Here is an 18,782-nt window from a genome sequence, read left to right on the forward strand (position 1 = left end):
CTCATCTGTTACGTGCTCCCCCTGCTGGTTCTCACGTGCATGTGATGTTGACTCATGACGTCGTGTGTTCTTCCCTCAGGTGTATCTGGTCTGGTCTGATTGATGGGAAGCCAATAAAGAGGGGGCAGGGACCTTGGCTCGCTCTCCTCCTTCACCTTCTGGCCTCGACAGCAGCGGTTGGCCTCTGACCAACTGGAGCCAGATCCATATTTAGAAGCCGGCAGGTAGCTAGCTAGTTCAGCTTGGGCATGTTGACCACGTCTATATCCTGGTCCCAACCGTAGTTTGACATTCTTTGTGTGTATTGTATAGAAACTGAGGGGCAGAAAACAAACCAGAATGACTGAGAGGAACATGAGGAAGTGTCTTATCATTATAAACGGCAGCTAAACTCAGCACTTCCTCTTTTTTCTTTTCACAGTAAAAGCCTGGAGCCTTGCAGCCTGTTTATATAGTGAAGGCTTTTAATGTGAAGATTCTGGAGTGTTGACTTTCATGAACAGTATAAATGAGTGAAATCTGAAAATCGAGGCAATGAAAAAATGTCTGTTTGACTTTCTTTTTGTTTTTTGGTCGATATGTGTGTTAGGCTATCTGAGCCCCTGCATGCTCGCATCCTGTGGCGTCCTCGTCGGCTGCAGCAGATTGTGGGGTGACATTAAACAACTGTCCCCGACCGAACTTGGTCCGGGGACGGCGAGGTTACATGGTAATGCTTCACAGACCTCAGGGTTACCTTGGCAACCTCACGTGACGTTTTTACTCCTCATTTTTTGGTCTCTCTGCGGTGGCCTGTCGCAGCATGTGGCTTCAAAACAGGAGCGATTTCTTTATAGCAGAGGAATTGGAGGCAGGAGCCTCAACACGATTGTTAATTAGTCTGTTTCCATCCGGCTGCGGTATGTGAGCTTTTTTCCATTTTCTGGCAGCAGGTTCTCTGATGCATAATTTGGTAATGCTGAAGACAAGTGGATGTAAATGAAGACTGATCTAAAAATACATACACAGACAATACACTGTCTTAGCAACTGGTATGTGAGGGATTCATGTTCGCTGGCCTTCTGTTTAGTACTGAGAGAAAATGACAGAATAATGATGACAAAATGCTGCAAAATCCGAAATACAGAATTTTCACAGTGAAAAATTAAATGAATCTTTTTTCCTTTTTTAAACGTTTTCTGTCACTTTTTTTAAAGCTGCCTCACAACTGTGCACAATTAGTGGAAGTGTCCTCGTTAATAGTTTTTTAGTTTTTTCCACTAGGGGTCGCCAGAGTCAGATTTCTCTATTAACAACCAGTGGTGGTAATGTTAATAAATACATGTTCTCCAGCGCTGAATTTCTGTACAACTTGACACTTCATGTATTTATTATAGCCTATATACAGACATACATATATGTGTATATATATTACAAATTTAGCGTACTTGTACTCAGAGGGAAACATTATACTTTTTACTCCATTACATTTATTTGACAATTAGTTTTTACATGAAAAACAATGATATGCTTATATGATGCTATTATCCTATGAATCTACCCAGTAGTACACAAAGCATCTAAATCTGGCTCCACATTGACACACATATTAAAATACTCTTGTGTTTGTAATGATGAAGCAGAACAATAACACACTATGAAAGGAGCCATTCTGCATAACGAGCTCTTTTACTTTTGGTACTTAACGGTATAGTGTGCAGGAATTGTTTTTGGCGCTGTGTCCACCATTTTCGTAGCTTCCTCCTCCATGCGCGCTGCTTTCAGTGTTGCACTTGCTCGTTACCTTTTTAATAAGTCCTGACCTCACCTGCGCTGTTATTGGCTGGGGGATACACACCCACTGGCCAAAGGCTGCAGCCCAGAACGAACACAGCAAAATAAGAGTATACAAGCAGAGGTCTGCGGGGTCTCTGCAGATAAACACACCTCCACACACTTCCAGTGGGCCTTAAGTGATGATTGAGAGGGATTACTTCTGTATGATGGAAAATCCTGTGTATAGAATAGTATACATAGTATACATTTACATTTGATGTATACATTTAAACCACATTTTCTTATAATTTACACTACTTTCACCTTGGTAATATTCAGAATTTTGAATTTTCTTCCACTACTGTTAACTGTCACATCCACATACTGATTGAAAAACTTTCAACATTTCCTTTTCATGGAATAAAAAAAGAATGTATAAGAACATGGGAACTATTCAGGGAATGACGTGTTTCTGCCGAGACATACAGCTCTACAACGCCAATACTTAATATTTAGTCAAATTATCATCTTCAGCGTTTGCCGGCTGCTCAGACTGACTGAGCTGAAAATGGATTTGCGAGTTTCCAGACTTAAATCCTGAACTGAAAAGTGAACTCTCCAAAAGAAGCACAGATAGAATGATAGAGAGACAGATACAGAGAGAGAGAGACGTAGAGAGAGAGAGAGACCTGTGTGTTTCTGTTCTCAGTCTCAATGTTTTATTGAAGGGAGAGTCTAACTAGGTCAGCCTATTTAAACCAAGCTCTCTCTCTCTCTCTCTCTCTCTCTCTCTCTCTCTCTCTCTCTGTGTGTCCTCAGTTCACTCCGCTGTCAGAGCAGAGAGACGGAGAGAAGACGAAGACGACATCGATGGATGGAAGGACAAGGGAATGAGGGGTGATGAGAGTGGAGGGATAGAAGAAAGACGAGGGGAGGAGAGATTAATGAGTGGAAGAAGAGGGGAAGGTAAGAGGAAGGATGTGAGAATGAAAGGAAGGAAGCAGGGAAAGGAGGGAAGGATGGAGGGTACCTTGAAGGGATAGATCAAGGGGGATGAGTGGATGAGTGGAAGGATGAAGGAGGAAAATGATCAAAGATGGGATTAAAAACTGAAGGGAAATGGAGGGAGTGATGGACAGATGTTCAAAAGGAAAGACAGTTATATTAAGAAAGGAAGTGAAAGTATGGAGGATGAACAATGTCTTTGAAAACTCTCTCTGAAGCAATAATTTCTTTCCGTGTCCATCATCTGTTGACCTCCTCCACGGTTGTAGCACTAAATATGGGCCCCTCCCTGCATCCACAGCTGTTCATTCTAGTATCTTCGCGGGCCCTCGTCACATGAGGGCCTGTAAACTCAGTCCCTGTTTCCCCCCAGTCCCGTGCCCTCGTGTACCCTGGTGCTAGCCAAAAATAAACAAGTGAATAAATCATGATGTACAGAAGCCTGTGACGTAAAGGTCCACTGAAGGGACGACAGCATCACATCCGTGTGGAGCGATGAGGAGGCTGTAGCCTTCCTCAAATTAAACAAACGTCATATTTCCATCGTGTTTTCTCCATTTTTTTTAAACCTTTCCCCTTATTTGAGGTTTGACCGGAGCTCTTTTATCTACAACATCTCGTTGCACCTTGTTCTTCTTCTTCTTCAGCTGTTTATCTCAATGAACCGTCTCCTAATATTATATCGGCTGGTGGAATTTCTTCCGCTGATTATCTAAAAATTTTAGCGATGGAAACCTGGATGCTGAGCGCTTCTGAGGATATTAACATGAGTTGTTCTCTGTACAGAAGTAGGCTAATCCCTGGAAAATGTTCACTATGGCAGCTCAGAGTGAATAATAAGCGAATGTAGAAATCTGTACCAAAGGTGTGGTTACGGTTTGGTTTGGTTGAGGAACAAAAACCTTTTGGTTAAGGTTCGGAAAAGATCATGTTTGTTGCCCAAACAAAAGTGTTGCAACCTGTAGTTAAAAATACTCTGTGATTTTGCCACAAACAAGCTCATATTCATGTGCTGATAATCTGATAAACTTTCATACCTACTGAAGAAACACTGATATGATACATATGAAATGCACATATTTAACATATCTGTTGTTTGCAGAAATGCACTATATACTATATTTCACTGCAATCCAGGACACACCATTTCAAAACAGGTTTGTTCCTGCTGCAAAACAACCCTGAACACCATCACCTCCTCATGAATCTATATGTGAACATTGTGCTGTGTGTATTTGGGATATAACATATCTGATAAGATGTGACTCTTGTCTGGGAAATGATGGAACTGTGCTGTAACAGACTATACCAGAACCCACCAGCTTATCATACTTCCTGTTTATCTGTTGTAGCTTAAGTCTTTAATTGATGAGACACATGCATGACTCAAATGTAATGTAAGTTCCTATTTCCTGAAGCTGTGCGATGCTCATGCAACAAGTCCTCTAAATTTGACATCAAAATATGTTGTGTGTAACCTCTAGAATGACAAAGAGAAGCATTTTCTGGTCTGAGTCCTACAGTGGCCCCGAGAGCTCAAGGCACTGCAAAACAGACAAAACAAAAAGCAAATTAAGAGAGCATCTTCATCAGCAAATACAGAAACAAGTGGCAAATATAGAAACATGCTGTAAATATAGAACACACTGCAAATATAGAAACGTGCTGCAACTACAGAAACATGCTGCAAATACAGAAACATGCAGCAAACAAACAAACATGCTGCAAATACAGAAACATGCTGCAAATACAGAAACATGCAGCAAACAAACAAACATGCTGCAAATACAGAAACATGCAGCAAACACAGAAACATGCTGCAAACACAGAAACATGCTGCAAATACAGAAACATGCTGCAAATACAGAAACATGCTGCAAACACAGAAACATGCTGCAAATACAGAAACATGCTGCAAATACAGAAACATGCTGCAAAAACAGAAACATGCTGCAAATACAGAAACATGCTGCAAACACACAAACATGCTGCAAACACAGAAACATGCTGCAAATACAGAAACATGCTGCAAACACACAAACATGCTGCAAATATAGAAATATGCTGCAAATACAGAAACATGCTGCAAACACACAAACATACTGCAAATACAGAAACATGCTGCAAATATAGAACATGCTGCAACTATAGAAACATGCTGCAAACACACAACATGCTGCAAATACAGAAACAAGTGGCAGATATAGAAACATGCTGCAAATACAGAAACATCCTGCAAATACAGAAACATGCTGCAAATATAGAAACATGCTGCAAACACAGAAACATGCTGCAAATACAGAAACATGCTGCAAACACACAAACATGCTGCAAACACACAAACATGCTGCAAATACAGAAACATGCTGCAAACACAGAAACATGCTGCAAACACAGAAACATGCTGCAAACACACAAACATACTGCAAATACAGAAACATGCTGCAAACAAGAAACATGCTGCAAATACAGAAACATGCTGCAAACACAGAAACATGCTGCAAATACAGAAACATGCTGCAAATACAGAAACATGCTGCAAACACAGAAAACACTACAGGCAAATGCACTTGTGTGTGTTTTCTAAAGCTGAGTTGAGCTCTCAGGGCCACCGTAGGGTCCATTATTGACAGAACATTGTCTCTCTCTACCTTCTAAAACGTTATAAATCACTGTTGGATGATCTTTTATGATCTGACAATGCCGTGGTTGAGGTTTGTTTGGGTTTGAGCTCAAACAGGACTTTGTTAAGGTTTTGAAAGGAATGGTTTGATCGTGACTGCTTCATTAATGTCAGGAGATCTTCGTCATCATCACAACTCCAATAATAACAACATGGTTTGTAGGTTCGGGAATGTTCATGGTCATGTCGACAGAAGCCAGGTGTGTTTAAATCCAGCATCCATCCACCTGATCTCCTTCCTCTGCAGACTTTATGGCCAGATAGCATCATCACCTGACTTCCTCCTTTAATTCTTACATCTGGTAGAGGATTTTGTCACTTGCCCATAATAAATTATCATTTTGGGGCTGGCTCTGATGCTGCTGTTTTCTCTCGGGAAGGACAGTCCTGCTGGGGAGTGAGAGCAAACCACAGTGAGTGTTTGCAGACCGTGCCCCATGCTTCTCAAACCAAAAGAGCAGACCCTGAATGTGTTCTTCGATCTGTGAGCAATGCCACCACCTCGCAGCTGCTGCACACAGAGACCGACTGCAGAGAGTCATCTTAAAAATGTTGGATTTCACAAAAACAAACAAACAAACATCATTTACTTTATCTGTAATTTTGTAAATGGAATTTGATCCAGATGCTGTTCTGCTCTTTTTGAGAAGGTAGTCAAACAGTCTGTTGGGGGCTCTTCAGAGCTAAAAAGACAAAGAAAGTGTTTCACCAGGAGATGATTTTCACAACCCGACAACCTCGAAGTTATTTTACTGAACGCTTTATTAATAATCTGTTAAACATCAGATTTAGCTATACTAATACTACATCTGATAACAATAAAGTTGCAGTCTAAATTAGGCTCTAACTGCTTTGTTGCACAGAGCTGAACAAAGGAAATTACACACTGATGCATTTCAACGCCTATAGAGACTTTCGTGTGTGCGTGTGTGTGTGCGTGTGTGTGTGTGTGTGTGCGTGTGAGATCTGGTCTGCGGGCTGGAAAATCAAAACAACACCCAGAGACTGACTGCAGGGCTGCCACACGCGCGCACGCACGCATGCACGCACGCACACACGCACACACACAGCGAGAGTCTACATGCTCTGAATTAATTCAGAGGGAGAGAGAGAGAGGGATGAGTGGTAGAGAGAGGCAGGGAATGCATTGCCATCCTTGGAGAGCCTGCATGTGTGCGCCCCCGCTCGCTCTCCATCGGGCGCGTCACCGGGTTTGCGTGCACGCCCCCGAGAAATAAAGAGAAAAGAGGAAAAAGGAAGAGGAGGAAGGAAAGAGAGAGAGAGAGAGAGAGAGGTAAACCCGCCGTCTTCCTCCTCTTCCACTGCTGCAGTGTCTGATTCTCCCTCCACCATCTTCATCATCACCACCATCATCATCCTCTCCTCCCTCCTGTCTGTGTGTCTGGGTCCCCCCCACCTCTCTTCCTCCTCCTTCTCCTGCCCCCTCCCTCCTCCCTCCCCTCCTCCATCCCGCTCTCCGCCAGTGAAGGCACGGCCAGATATCATGGCGACAAAAGAGAGCGAGAGAGAGAGAAAGAGGGGGGGGTAGAGAGACCTTGACAAAGACCGAGAGAGAGTGAGAGAGAGAGCGAGAGAGGGAGTGAGGAGAGAGAGAGAGACAGAGTGAAGGAGGCTGCAGACTTTCCAACCAGAGAGGAAGAGGAGAGGAGGAGGAAGAAGAGATAGAGGAGTCTCCATCTTCGCCATTTCAGTATGTTTTCCTTTCTTTCTTCTGTAATGCTGCTGTGCTGCTCTCTCTGCTCTGTGTGAGCCTCCACGGCTCCGGTCACCTCTGCCTTATTCCCGTAACGTCCCTGTAGCGTGTCAGTCCTGCTTCTGCTGTTTCTCAGCTCAGTTTGGTGGACAGTCTGAGATTTTCCTCTCGCAGTCTTGAGCTGTGACAGTGAGTCTGTGCTGCTCTATATGCACCTTTACAGGGACGCCGTCTGCTTCACAGCCTCCGTGATGTCCCTGTAACACTCCTATAGTGTGTCAGTCATGCTTCTGTTGTTTCAAGGCTGACTTTTCTGGTTGCAGCCTCCTGTGAGATTCCTGTCATATGTCCACATTTTTCTGCTATATTGTCTCGTTATGCAGCGTTTCTACGGTGCCGCTTGCCTCAGTGTGCCTTTGTTGCCAGTTTCCAGCCCCATGTTTTATATTTAGTTGAATATTCGCAGCTTCCCGGTGTAATATTCCTGTGATGTTCCTGCAATGACCTGTGGTGTCTGTGCTGCTCGGTCCGTAGTGACCTTATGGCACCTTTTCATTATGTTTGGGCTCATGTTTCATTGTCATGCTCATATATAATTTCTGTATTATTACTTTGAGGCACCCAACGCTCTATAATATCCTATAATATCCCGGTAATATTTCCGTAATGTTCCTACAGGGTGCTGTGAAGCCTGTATTGTTATGTATAGTGGCTATAGGATAGACCTTAATAGGATATGATAATCCAGGCTGGGGCCATTGTGTGCAATATTTTGTATTCCTACAGGGTGTCAGAGAGCGTCGGTGTTCCCACATTATTGCTATTATGATTCCACAGTGAGCTAAAGTGTGTCTGTGCTACTAATTAGTGAAACTGCAGCGACCTTATGGCACCTTTTTATTAAGTTTATCCCCTCTGTTTTCTCAAATAAAATAAAAAAAATATCTACATGTTCATCAATATCAGTGTCTTGCTTATACTATCCTTTAAATGTTAAATTGATTTGCTTAAACATTTGCTTAAACTATTGGCTCGTGTAGAAGAATATGAGTAAATTAACATACATGTATGTTGAAGTAACAGTGACTGAAGTAGCAGAACTGACATGCATCAATAATAATTAGTTACCTCTGCTTCAGGTGGACTCAATATGCCTTATATGGTGCTCAGAGTAACAAACATAGAATAATAATTAAATACACACAGCAAAACTGCTTTAACTCCTTTAACTCATCCTGCAAGATTACATCCAACAATATACATCAAGTGGCAGCATGACGCGAGACAGCGTCCAGCCCAGTCCTCAGAAGTACATGAAGGTAATCTGGGGTGAAGTATCTTTCACCACAGGGTCCTATAGATTATAATACGTTCTCTATAGTTGGTGCACACTAGCCTACAGTGACCTTAATATATCCACGTAAAATATTCTTTTTATTCATGTTGGGATCAAAGTTTCTTAATTTAAAAAGTTTTACTGCTGCAGTGGCAAAGTGTTTCCTTTAAGGCCAGAGTAATGAAGACAGATAGAGAGGGTCGGCTCGCTGCAGGGCGACAGCCTGCAGGATGAAAAGATCCTTTATTTAATGGCAAACTAAACTTCTGCTTACTGACGTTCAAACTACACTACGGCTGTTTCACTGTTCACCGGCACAAAACAGGCTGGATGTCATTTCTGTAGTTTCTTCATTTTTAATTTTATCTGCACACCAAAGCATCACTGTCTGCAGCATCCACACACTGGAACATGCATAGAAAAGTACATTTGCATGACATTTATTCATTTGGGAGATGCTTTTGTCCAAATGAGGTCTAATTAAAGCCACATTACATCCAGGAGAAGTGCCATCAAAATAATACATGTGCATTTTATAACAGTGACTTTCACCCATATTTGTACATTATTTTATCAAAATACAAAAATCTTATCTGTAGTTGATGAATCCACTGTTCACCACCTGCACAGCACCAACATGTTAGCAGCTACCTGGTGAACACAGTGCAGCATGTAGCTGAAAGAGTCAGCTCGGTTTCCTCAGGAGATGGAGGAGACCAAACCAGAGCTGAAAGGAGGGTGAATACTGGATTCTTCAGGTGAACACAACTCTAAATGCTCCCTGTCTGCTGTAAACTGTGCGTCAGTGCTGTGTTTGCAGTTCGTTCTGCTGCCTCAAAGTGGCCAAACATGTTGGTTAATTCAGCTTTAATGATTTTCTGCTGAATTTTGTTCATCTGAGACTCACCTTAAACTTTTTCCAACGTTTTTTTGTCCAGTGGTATCCAGCTCATCAGTCAGCTTCTAGTTAGTGAGTGAATTAGTCAGTTTGTTACCAGTTATTTGGTATTTAGCTTGTCAGTAGTTTAGTTAGTTGGGCAGTATGTGTTCAGGAAACAGTTTTTTGCCTCTGCATTCAGGAGGTATCATCATCTCCATCTTCATCATTCTGGAGCACAAGAATATTGGCTGAGTGACCTCTGACTTTTGACCGGTTCTTTGCTGGTTCGGCGCCAGCGATCGTCTTCTCTGGTGAGATGGAGCACGGGTGGGCGCGGGACACACCGCTCACTTGGATCAGTTAGACCTGATTTGTGGCTGTGTGGCTCCAGGAGATGCTTGTTTTGCTGTGCAAACACTGAGATCAGGTGAACTCGGCTGAAAAGTAATGAAAGAAAATACCTCCTTTATTTCCCGTCTGCTCTCTGCAGAGCCGGAGTCGGAGGCAGACCGGAGCGGGTGATCATTCATAACTACAGAGCAGAATAAACCTTCCTCCTCTGTGCAGCCGAACACCACCTGTGTGTGGCAGAGCAGATTAAACGCAGGCTCAGCTTACAGTTGACCAGTCATACTGACTGCTGGTCGCACCTGTAGTTCTGTTCACATCACATCTCAGGACAGACCAGCGCCACACCTGGTTCTCTGTGTCAGAGCATGAAAGTTCACTTTCTTTGCAGCCTGCGTGTTTCTGTGTCGTCATAGTCTTTGCTGTCAGTTCTGTCTGTTCTGATAACGATTTACTCACCATCTTAATTAGCAACATCCACGGTTATAGCGACGCCACTGAACGCAGCTTTACAACAACGTCCAGGGAGCCGTTTCGCCAAATTTGTAATATTGAAAGCTGGAAATTGCATGAGATGGTTTCCTCTCGCTTGATTTGGCACGTTACACAAATTAAAACCAGGGTTTTGTTTGTGACCCGTGCATGAGCATTAGAGCTTGGTGGGACTTGCGATGAATCGGCTCAGGCTAAACTCAAATAGCAGCGTCTTCTGAACACCATCCCTGCTCATCTAGCTCCACTAGCTTACCAAACGGCCACAAATTAGCAACTAATGAACAGCTCTGGCATGTATGAGGAAAAAAAATGGCACTGCTGTTGGAAATCAGAACAAATTGCACATTAAGACATCACTCTGTTTACTTAACCTGCAGCCTGTATGTTAATGTGACGTCGTTCAAAGTGTTTGTACACATGTTTAAATCGGACAGAACCACCAGAACCAGCGCCTCTTATGCAAACACGTCAGCTTCTGGTTGGTTTTGTCCACTGACATTTCCAATAAAGTTTATTTAAACAAAATGACTTCTCTACAATGAAGCGTCTACAATGATGAGAGCTATGGACGGCTGACAGATGCAGACAATATGGAGTCTGTTCTGCAGCGAAGGTCAGTTTTATATCACAGCAGAGTCTCAGTCAAGATGCAGTTTTAGCCACAAAATGTAAAATACGACTCCGGTGATATTAAAACAAGCTCACAGCAGTTTCCAACAGCAGCCATGAGGGAAATCCCACCACGGAACTGTTCAAACTGCAGATTTCTGACGTTTCAGAAATCCCTCTGATCGTCTGTGAGCCAAGCCGTTGATCGTTCAGGCAATTAATCAGGAATCGTGACCTCAAGCAACAACCGATCTGGCAGAAACTTGGCCTGATTCTAAAATTAGTCCGGAGCCATCCATTCAGGGCTGGAACCTGCCAGCGTCTGCCCGGCGTTACGGAAACGTTGCAACCCAGCGAGAAGAGACGTTGACACGAGGCTGACACAGGAAATCAGCATCACATTTGTCTGAAAGGGCTTTAACGGACTGTGTTCCTCCATGATGGAGGTTCAGCTGGTGACTGTCGAGTCTGCGATGAAACTGTCAAGTCAAACGGCTGAGACCTCATCTGAACTACCTGTCTGTCTGTCTGTCTGTGCTTTATCAAATCTGAGCTGCTGCCAAGACGCCCATCAATCTGATTAACTCATTCTGATCAATGGAGGTCAGCAGCACACACACACACACACACACACATGCACACACACACACAGCTGCAGCAGAAAGCATCATCCACTTTCTATTCTGGAGCTCTGAATGACTCATTGTGTGAAAACCACACACACACACTCTGTACAACACTTTCACACATACATACACACACACACACATTTTTAATGATTCACCGTGGGTAGATCCTGTTTTTCATGAAGTGTGTGTGCGTGTGTGGAAAGTCATTCATGTGAATGGCAGCCCAGCAGCGGTGGAATCCAGGTTGGAGCTATTAATTCAGAACTTTTTAACATTTTCATCTTCTTTGTTTACCCCTGACCTCTGACCTCCTCGTGGTCGGCTACCTGTAACGTCTCTTAATGTAAGCTGAACTTTCTCCAGTCGTGACTGTCTGGGGAAAAAAAAAGATGTCTCCCTTTGTCCAGTTTTCTTGCCAGAATCACCTCCGATTTGGCTGAGTGTTTTCTCTTCACACACACACACACACACACACACACACCCACACGCACGCACGCACACGCACTAATTCAAGCAGGAGTAACGATTGAGGATCTCTGTTGCCACTGACGACCTGCCTCATCTGCTTGTTACAGATCATTAAACCTTCACTCACTGACCACATCCTCCGCTCAACCTGCCAATCACAGAGCCCCGCCCCCCTGCTCTGCACTGACAGAGGTGACTGATGGAGGAGGGAGGGGCCACGTCCGCACTGTGAAAAATGTCACTTTGATTGAGACCAGGCATGTAAACTGCTGGTTAATTTACACCATCATCACTGTTAAATCGCACTTTAATTTGAAAGGAATGCACAGTATAATTTACTTTTCTGCGCTGCAGTGCAGGAAGCGTCAGAGGTGAGGTGAATTAATGTAGCCAGCAAGCTAACCGCTAACACAGTAGCAACATGAGAGCATGTACAATGAAATTTGTGTATGGAATTTGCATGGATATCAGTATGATAACAGCCCGACCTGATATACGAGGGACTTCTTATCATTTTATATTATTATCAATAATATCAATTACAAACAATTTAGTTATTTTCATTCTTCCCTTTTAATCCCTTTTATTCCCTTTATTTTTTTTTTGCAGTATTTGTATTTGTATTTTTACCATTATCATTATTTACTTCTCTCCCACACACACAATCATACGTATAACCACACGTGCCATATTTAACGTGTTTGCACTTATCTAAGTCACAGTAACTGCATGAGGTTTATCATTCTTAGAATTATTGTGACTATTATTTCCTCCTTTGTTTTTGCAGAGTTCTGCACGTCACCGTGTCTTTCCTCCATCCATCTTTGTATATTTTAGTCACATTTCTATCATCGTTGTATCTGTGAAGCCATTACTCTTTTTGCTTTTGCAAAAAAGAGAAAAGATGATGATGATGACATCACACATGTTGTGACAGACGGAAAGCTATGATTGGTTGGATCAGCATGTAGTGTCTCATGTCTCAACAATTTATGACTCTATAGTCGCCTAATCTGACACAGAGACCACCTTAAAAGATAAAACTGATATGTTCCTGTGCACCAGAATCTGTGCAGATTTACTTCCTCTGCATGTTCTGGAGTTTTCTTTGTGCAGGCACTGCAGCAGGGAGGCTACAGTATGTTGGTGCCATTTGGTGCCTTGTGTTAAATTGCTGAAAGTCTGGTCCTTGTCTGCTGTGCAACACAAGTAAGAGTACGACACAGAGAGCGAGCAGGAATTCAGCACCTTCCTTTGCACGATTGCCATCAGACGTGCATCAAACAATATGCACTTTCAAAATAAAGCCCCCCAGTCCAAACAAAATCATCTGTATGCTTTTACTCTGTGTCCCGAGTTTCCTGCAGGCCTCCTCCTCCAGACATGAACCTGATCATCCAAGAAATGAGACTCACATTACTGGAGGAAGCGTATAATGACACGTTATTCACGCAGCAGCTTATAGTTGCAGAACATGTAAAGATTCTGACTTCAGTAAAAATAAACTGCTTTGATGAGTCACAGATTGCGAACAGGAGTTAATCTTGGTCTTAGCAGGCTTGTTTCTCATTCTGAGAACTTCAGCCAGGTGACTTTTTTTGGGGTCTGACGGCAGAAACAGCTGGATTTGGTCATCATGAAAAGTAAAATTCAATGTTAAACTGACACAGTAGCCTGCAGACATTTAATACTGCGACTGTGTGCAGATACTCACACTCGATGAGTTCCTTCTATGTGGTAAATATCCTCTGACAGAAGATAGACTGAGGGCTGAAGAGGACTTTATCTCTTCTGAAGTGCTGACATGACACCACAGACCTGGTCATCGAGCTGGGGGGAGCAGGCCGCCGGTACGTTTTTGTCCAGGCGTAAAAATCTGCAGCGTGGCCCCTTCACATTCCTACATTTACAGAGTTTAGAGGGTGAACCTGAAGTGTACCCGGGTTCATTACGGCCAGTGAACCCTGCAGGGGAAGTTCGTGTGTGGAGTGGGCACATGAATCCATCCGTTATGGGAAATGGAAATGCAGAAATCTCAAAAAGACATCAGAAAAAACGAAAGAAGATTTTTTTTCTGATTTTTTTTTCATTCAGGGTACCTACGTCGATTTAGAAAACAGGAAAAAACACAGTAATTTCCCATTTTTTAAGTCCACAAACAAACAAAATCTTGATTCATTTTTTCCATTTTCCAAATTAAACAGAAAATGAACACATGGACCACAGAGCTTTAAAAACCAACAAACCCAAAAAACGACTCCAGGGAGCTGAATATAAAAGGCGATATCAAAAAGAAAGAAAGGAAGGGGAGAAAAAAACGAGTGCAGGAATGTAATTTACTATGCTAATGTAGAATTCCCATATGCTTTCATTGTTATTTATCATGCAGCGTTCAGATGTCTGAATTCAGCTGTGATCGTATCTGCAAATCACAGTCAGCTGCTGCTGCTCAGGCTCTCTCTGTGATTGGTCAGAGGTTAATTGATGCGGCTAATCACCCGATCACTCCAGTCTCCATGGAAACCAGGAGTAGGCTGATGTACAGGAGGGAGTCGGGGCCATCACACCAGGCTTAGCTGCTGCTGATTTTTTTTTTTGTGTGTGTTTACAACAACTGTACAAACTGTACTGCACAGTGAGATGCATGCAGTATTTATACTCATTTACAGCAGTCATCAGGGTCCAGGCAGCAATACCACAGTGTAAAAATACTCGATTACTGTACAAGTACTAATCCTGAATTCAAATAATACTTAATTAAGGTACAGAGTATTATCTGCAAAATTTACTTGAAGGATCAAAAGTAAGTGCTCATGATGGAGAAGCACTCCTTTCATAGTGTGCTGATATTATATATTATCTAATAATTATTATTAATTTGTCCACATGTAGCATTTTAATGTAGCTGGTTGAGCTCATTTTAACTACTTTGTATGTGTTTGCACTGGGTAGTTTAATATATGGCAACACGTTGTATTGTATTAACTATTTATTCTATTTGAAATATGAATCTGCAAAGTACAAAGCAGATGGGATGAATGTACTCTATCTTTATTGGTCTCTATCCATGTAGTCAGCATACTATGTTATTAATATGACTTCAGCTGGATTTAAAATGACCTTTCTAAGCTCCTACAGCCATGTTAGTATTTGTTTAGGTGTAAAACAGCAAAGATTGTGGTCATGGCTGAAAGAAACCAGTGTTGCCCATTGACTTGTGGTTTTATGGCACTAATAAAAGTTATGCCACTTCTTCCATTGCCCTTGCCATTAACTGGGTTTAATTCACATGGCGACAGGAGGTCCCTGCAGGGTTAATTTAACTGTTTTAAGCATGTCAGCGAACAACCAATCCTGTATCATGAGGATAGTTTTTAACATGTAGAATTGTAGCTGCTAGAATATGTGCTAATAAAAGCACCTGATGAAATTCGCTGCATTTACTAGAAATACGCAGAAAACAAGCAGCGCTTTGAGCTAAATGCTAACACCATCATTGTTTAGTGTGTTAGCCAGCTAATAGTTGCTAATTAAATGCAAATGTACTCAAAGATAACCACATCTGGTGCCAAAACATCTGATGACAGACAGTATTTCACTGGATTGGTGGAAATGTTGACCGGCAGGTGCCACTAAATGAAAAGCCAGGGGCTCATTAGGCTTTTTCTTTTTTTCTTTTTCTTTTTTTTAACGGTATCCCATCCAATAGCTGGTTAGATACTTGAATTTGAACCAAAGTAGTGGACCAACCAAGGAAGATTGCCCCTCCCTGGTGTGGCTAAAAGCGAAGGCGTTTGGACATTTCATGCACATTGTATTTTCTGTTTATGGTCAGAACAACACGAACCCCCCCCCCCCCAATTGTGCAGACAGACAGACAGAAAGCAGACAGACGGGAAGCAGCACTGCGCTTCTCTCTCTCTGTTGTTTGGTTTGTGCACTGCAGCGTCACATCACACACCAGGTGTTTCTGTTTGTTGGGTTTGATAAAAGTGCTCTGCTGTAATAAAACACTGAGCTGCTGTCGGGCTGCGTCGCAAACACACACCTCACCTGGCTGCTGTGTGTGCATGTGTGTGTGCTTTGTTTGGGCTCACAAACATTTGCTTGTGTGTGTGTGTGTGTGTGTCTGTGTGTTGCAGACTCTTCAGGCCTGAAGCATTTTCAGGCAGCTGTGACATATGACTAAGAAGCGTGTTTTAAGTATGTAACTGAGTCCGCGGGTTGTTGGGTCCTTTGTTGATTCTTGAATGTGACAGAAATTTTCTTTCAGATTAGTTTTTCTTGATTGTTATAGACTCACTGGTCGTGGGTGGATGTAAAAAAGCTGCCATTACTGTGGTGGCATCTCACATGTACTGTAAACGTGTGCAATCACACATAGTTTCACTTTCAAAGCACTTTTGTTCATCTTTTCTCAAGACGTGTGTCCAGAAGATCCCGAGGCCTCAATATGTTGTCATCAAAATGCTTTTTTACCAACAAATGCTAAACTTTTCAGCACTATTTAGCCCAGTTTCAGTCAAATTTTTTGTAAAATCACCAAAACCATCTTAACGAGCTGCTCCAACAGTTAACAGGAAGCAAAATCCACAAATCGGAGCACCATGAAGTTATTTTGATTTAAATTCATCCCAAAATTCTCTGCCCTGTCCAAATCTACATGCTCAGTTAACGTCATGCCTCCTCATCACAAATGAGAATTTTACTGTTTGTGTTTCTTTTCATTAAGCAGTGTAATCTGATTACAATACAAGAAATCATGGATTGATTGGTTTGTTATCAGAGGGTGTGAAACTCTGAAAAGACGTTTCTTCTAAAGGGCTGAATTAACAGCACATTCACACACATCGTTCTCAATCAGCACTCAAGTTACATTAAACTGCAGCTAACCATAGCAGCAACACTAATCGCAGGTTACAGTGGCAACAAACACTCTCGTAAACACGGAGGGACATTTAAACAGTCTTTGTTCCTGCAGTGATCGACCACACATGAGGATGTTCCCTGAGATGTTGAAAATAATTGCCTTGATGGAGGAAACTCCAACTTGGTCATTACTTGCCGTACTCTTTGTCTCTCCCAGACACATTATGTGGTTATTAAATGATCGGTTAGAGCAATAAGAAAAAAAACTGAGTCATCGGTGTGAGGTCTGGTGGTGGTTTTGACCTACAGGGGGCGCTGCAGCCACCACACGTCCGTTGAAGTGACCCAGAATCAGATTGTGTTCGGGGAGAAAAATCACAGTGTGTGTTTCTATGTTTCTACGGTGGGTGAACCTACATGTCTGTGTGTCCGTGTGATGGTATAAGTACCTGTGTGTGTGTGTGTGTGTGTGTGTGTATATCGATGTGTGTGTCTCAGTATGGAGCTCTGCATCATATTGTACCAGACAGCCAGAGAGTCGGACTGAATACTAAACAGCTGGAAGCTCCTCTTCACACAGCGCCAACCCAGCCATATAGGACACTGTGACACACACACACAGACACACACACACACAGACACACACAAACACACACACGCACACGCACACACACACACACAGACTGACTACTCGAGCATGTTTTTTTATTTTTTGCTTCGATAACTCAGGTTAGGCTTCCATCGCACCAAAATAAATTAAAGAACTTCTGAAAAACACTCATGAGGAGCATAATATTTTTACATTACTATTCATTACTATTACACACAGTAATATTGTTAATTATTCTACCTAAATGTGTGCAGCCACACACACGAGTGTACTTTTAAACTCACTGACAGTGTGCATTCCCCAGCCATGAAACCGACTTTAACCCTTTGAATAAATGGGACAGAACAAAATGTCCCGACTTTGCAAAAAATATCCTCCCATCCGTAAAAGGTCCCAAAGTTTCCCGCTTCCAAAAATTTCCAAAATGGCATTGCGCTCCCAAAATTTTTCTCACTTGTCATCATGATACAAGAGATTCTGACCTCCCTGAAATTGTCTCCACTGGCCTCACTCTCCAAAAAAAAAAAGTCCAGATTTTACATAAATGTCCTGACTATGCAAAATGTCCTTCCTCTCAAGGTCTAGAACTGAAATCGGTCCTCACAAAGATAGAAGTAGAAGAACTCTCAGACTCACACATGCAGAGGCAGAACAAGGACACAGCCTATGGAAACACACATTCATGAAGACGCACATACACTCTGGTGAGGGTAGTGCATGTGCACATGTGCACACAAGAACATACATGGACACGCTGCAGCACACACACACACACATTCAGTGTGCAGCCCACTCAGTCGTATAGTTTCCAGGGAGGTGGAGGATTTGTTTTTCAGCTGAGCTCTCCGCGGCAGAGGGAGGGAAGACTGTGTTTGATGTAGGGTGCGTTGGAGCGCGCTCAGTGGAGTGGCGGCCTCAGATGCACCCGGCCTCGGTGCGCTGTGGCACCATAATGGGAGTAGGCTGAGAGTTCAGGCGAGGCTGTCCAGAATTTACATTTATATTAACGCTGCAAACCCTCTGAGCTGCACTGCAGCTGAGGAGACAGGAGCACGCAGAGCTGCTCAAACTGTTGTCTCACTGTTGTCTTACTCTCTTTTATGTTGCTGTTTGCATTGAAATGATCCCAGCGAGATCTCATGTTCTGCTGTAATAATCACAGCCCAAAGTCAGATCTTTGTCTTATTTAAAACTGTGATAAAAATGCAGTGGTTTTGTTTGGATTGCACTTGTGTCGTTTTAGCATTGCAGTAAAATTAGGACTGTAGTGATGAACCCAAAAAAAAAACCCAACGATGATTAATAAGTGTCAGAAATCTCAATTTCTTGCCTTGCTCACTGCCTGTTAAAAGTGTTGAGACAATCCTTAGAAATCAGTCAT

Source organism: Chelmon rostratus, chromosome 18, assembly GCF_017976325.1.
Source record: "Chelmon rostratus isolate fCheRos1 chromosome 18, fCheRos1.pri, whole genome shotgun sequence".
NCBI lineage: Eukaryota > Metazoa > Chordata > Actinopteri > Chaetodontiformes > Chaetodontidae > Chelmon > Chelmon rostratus.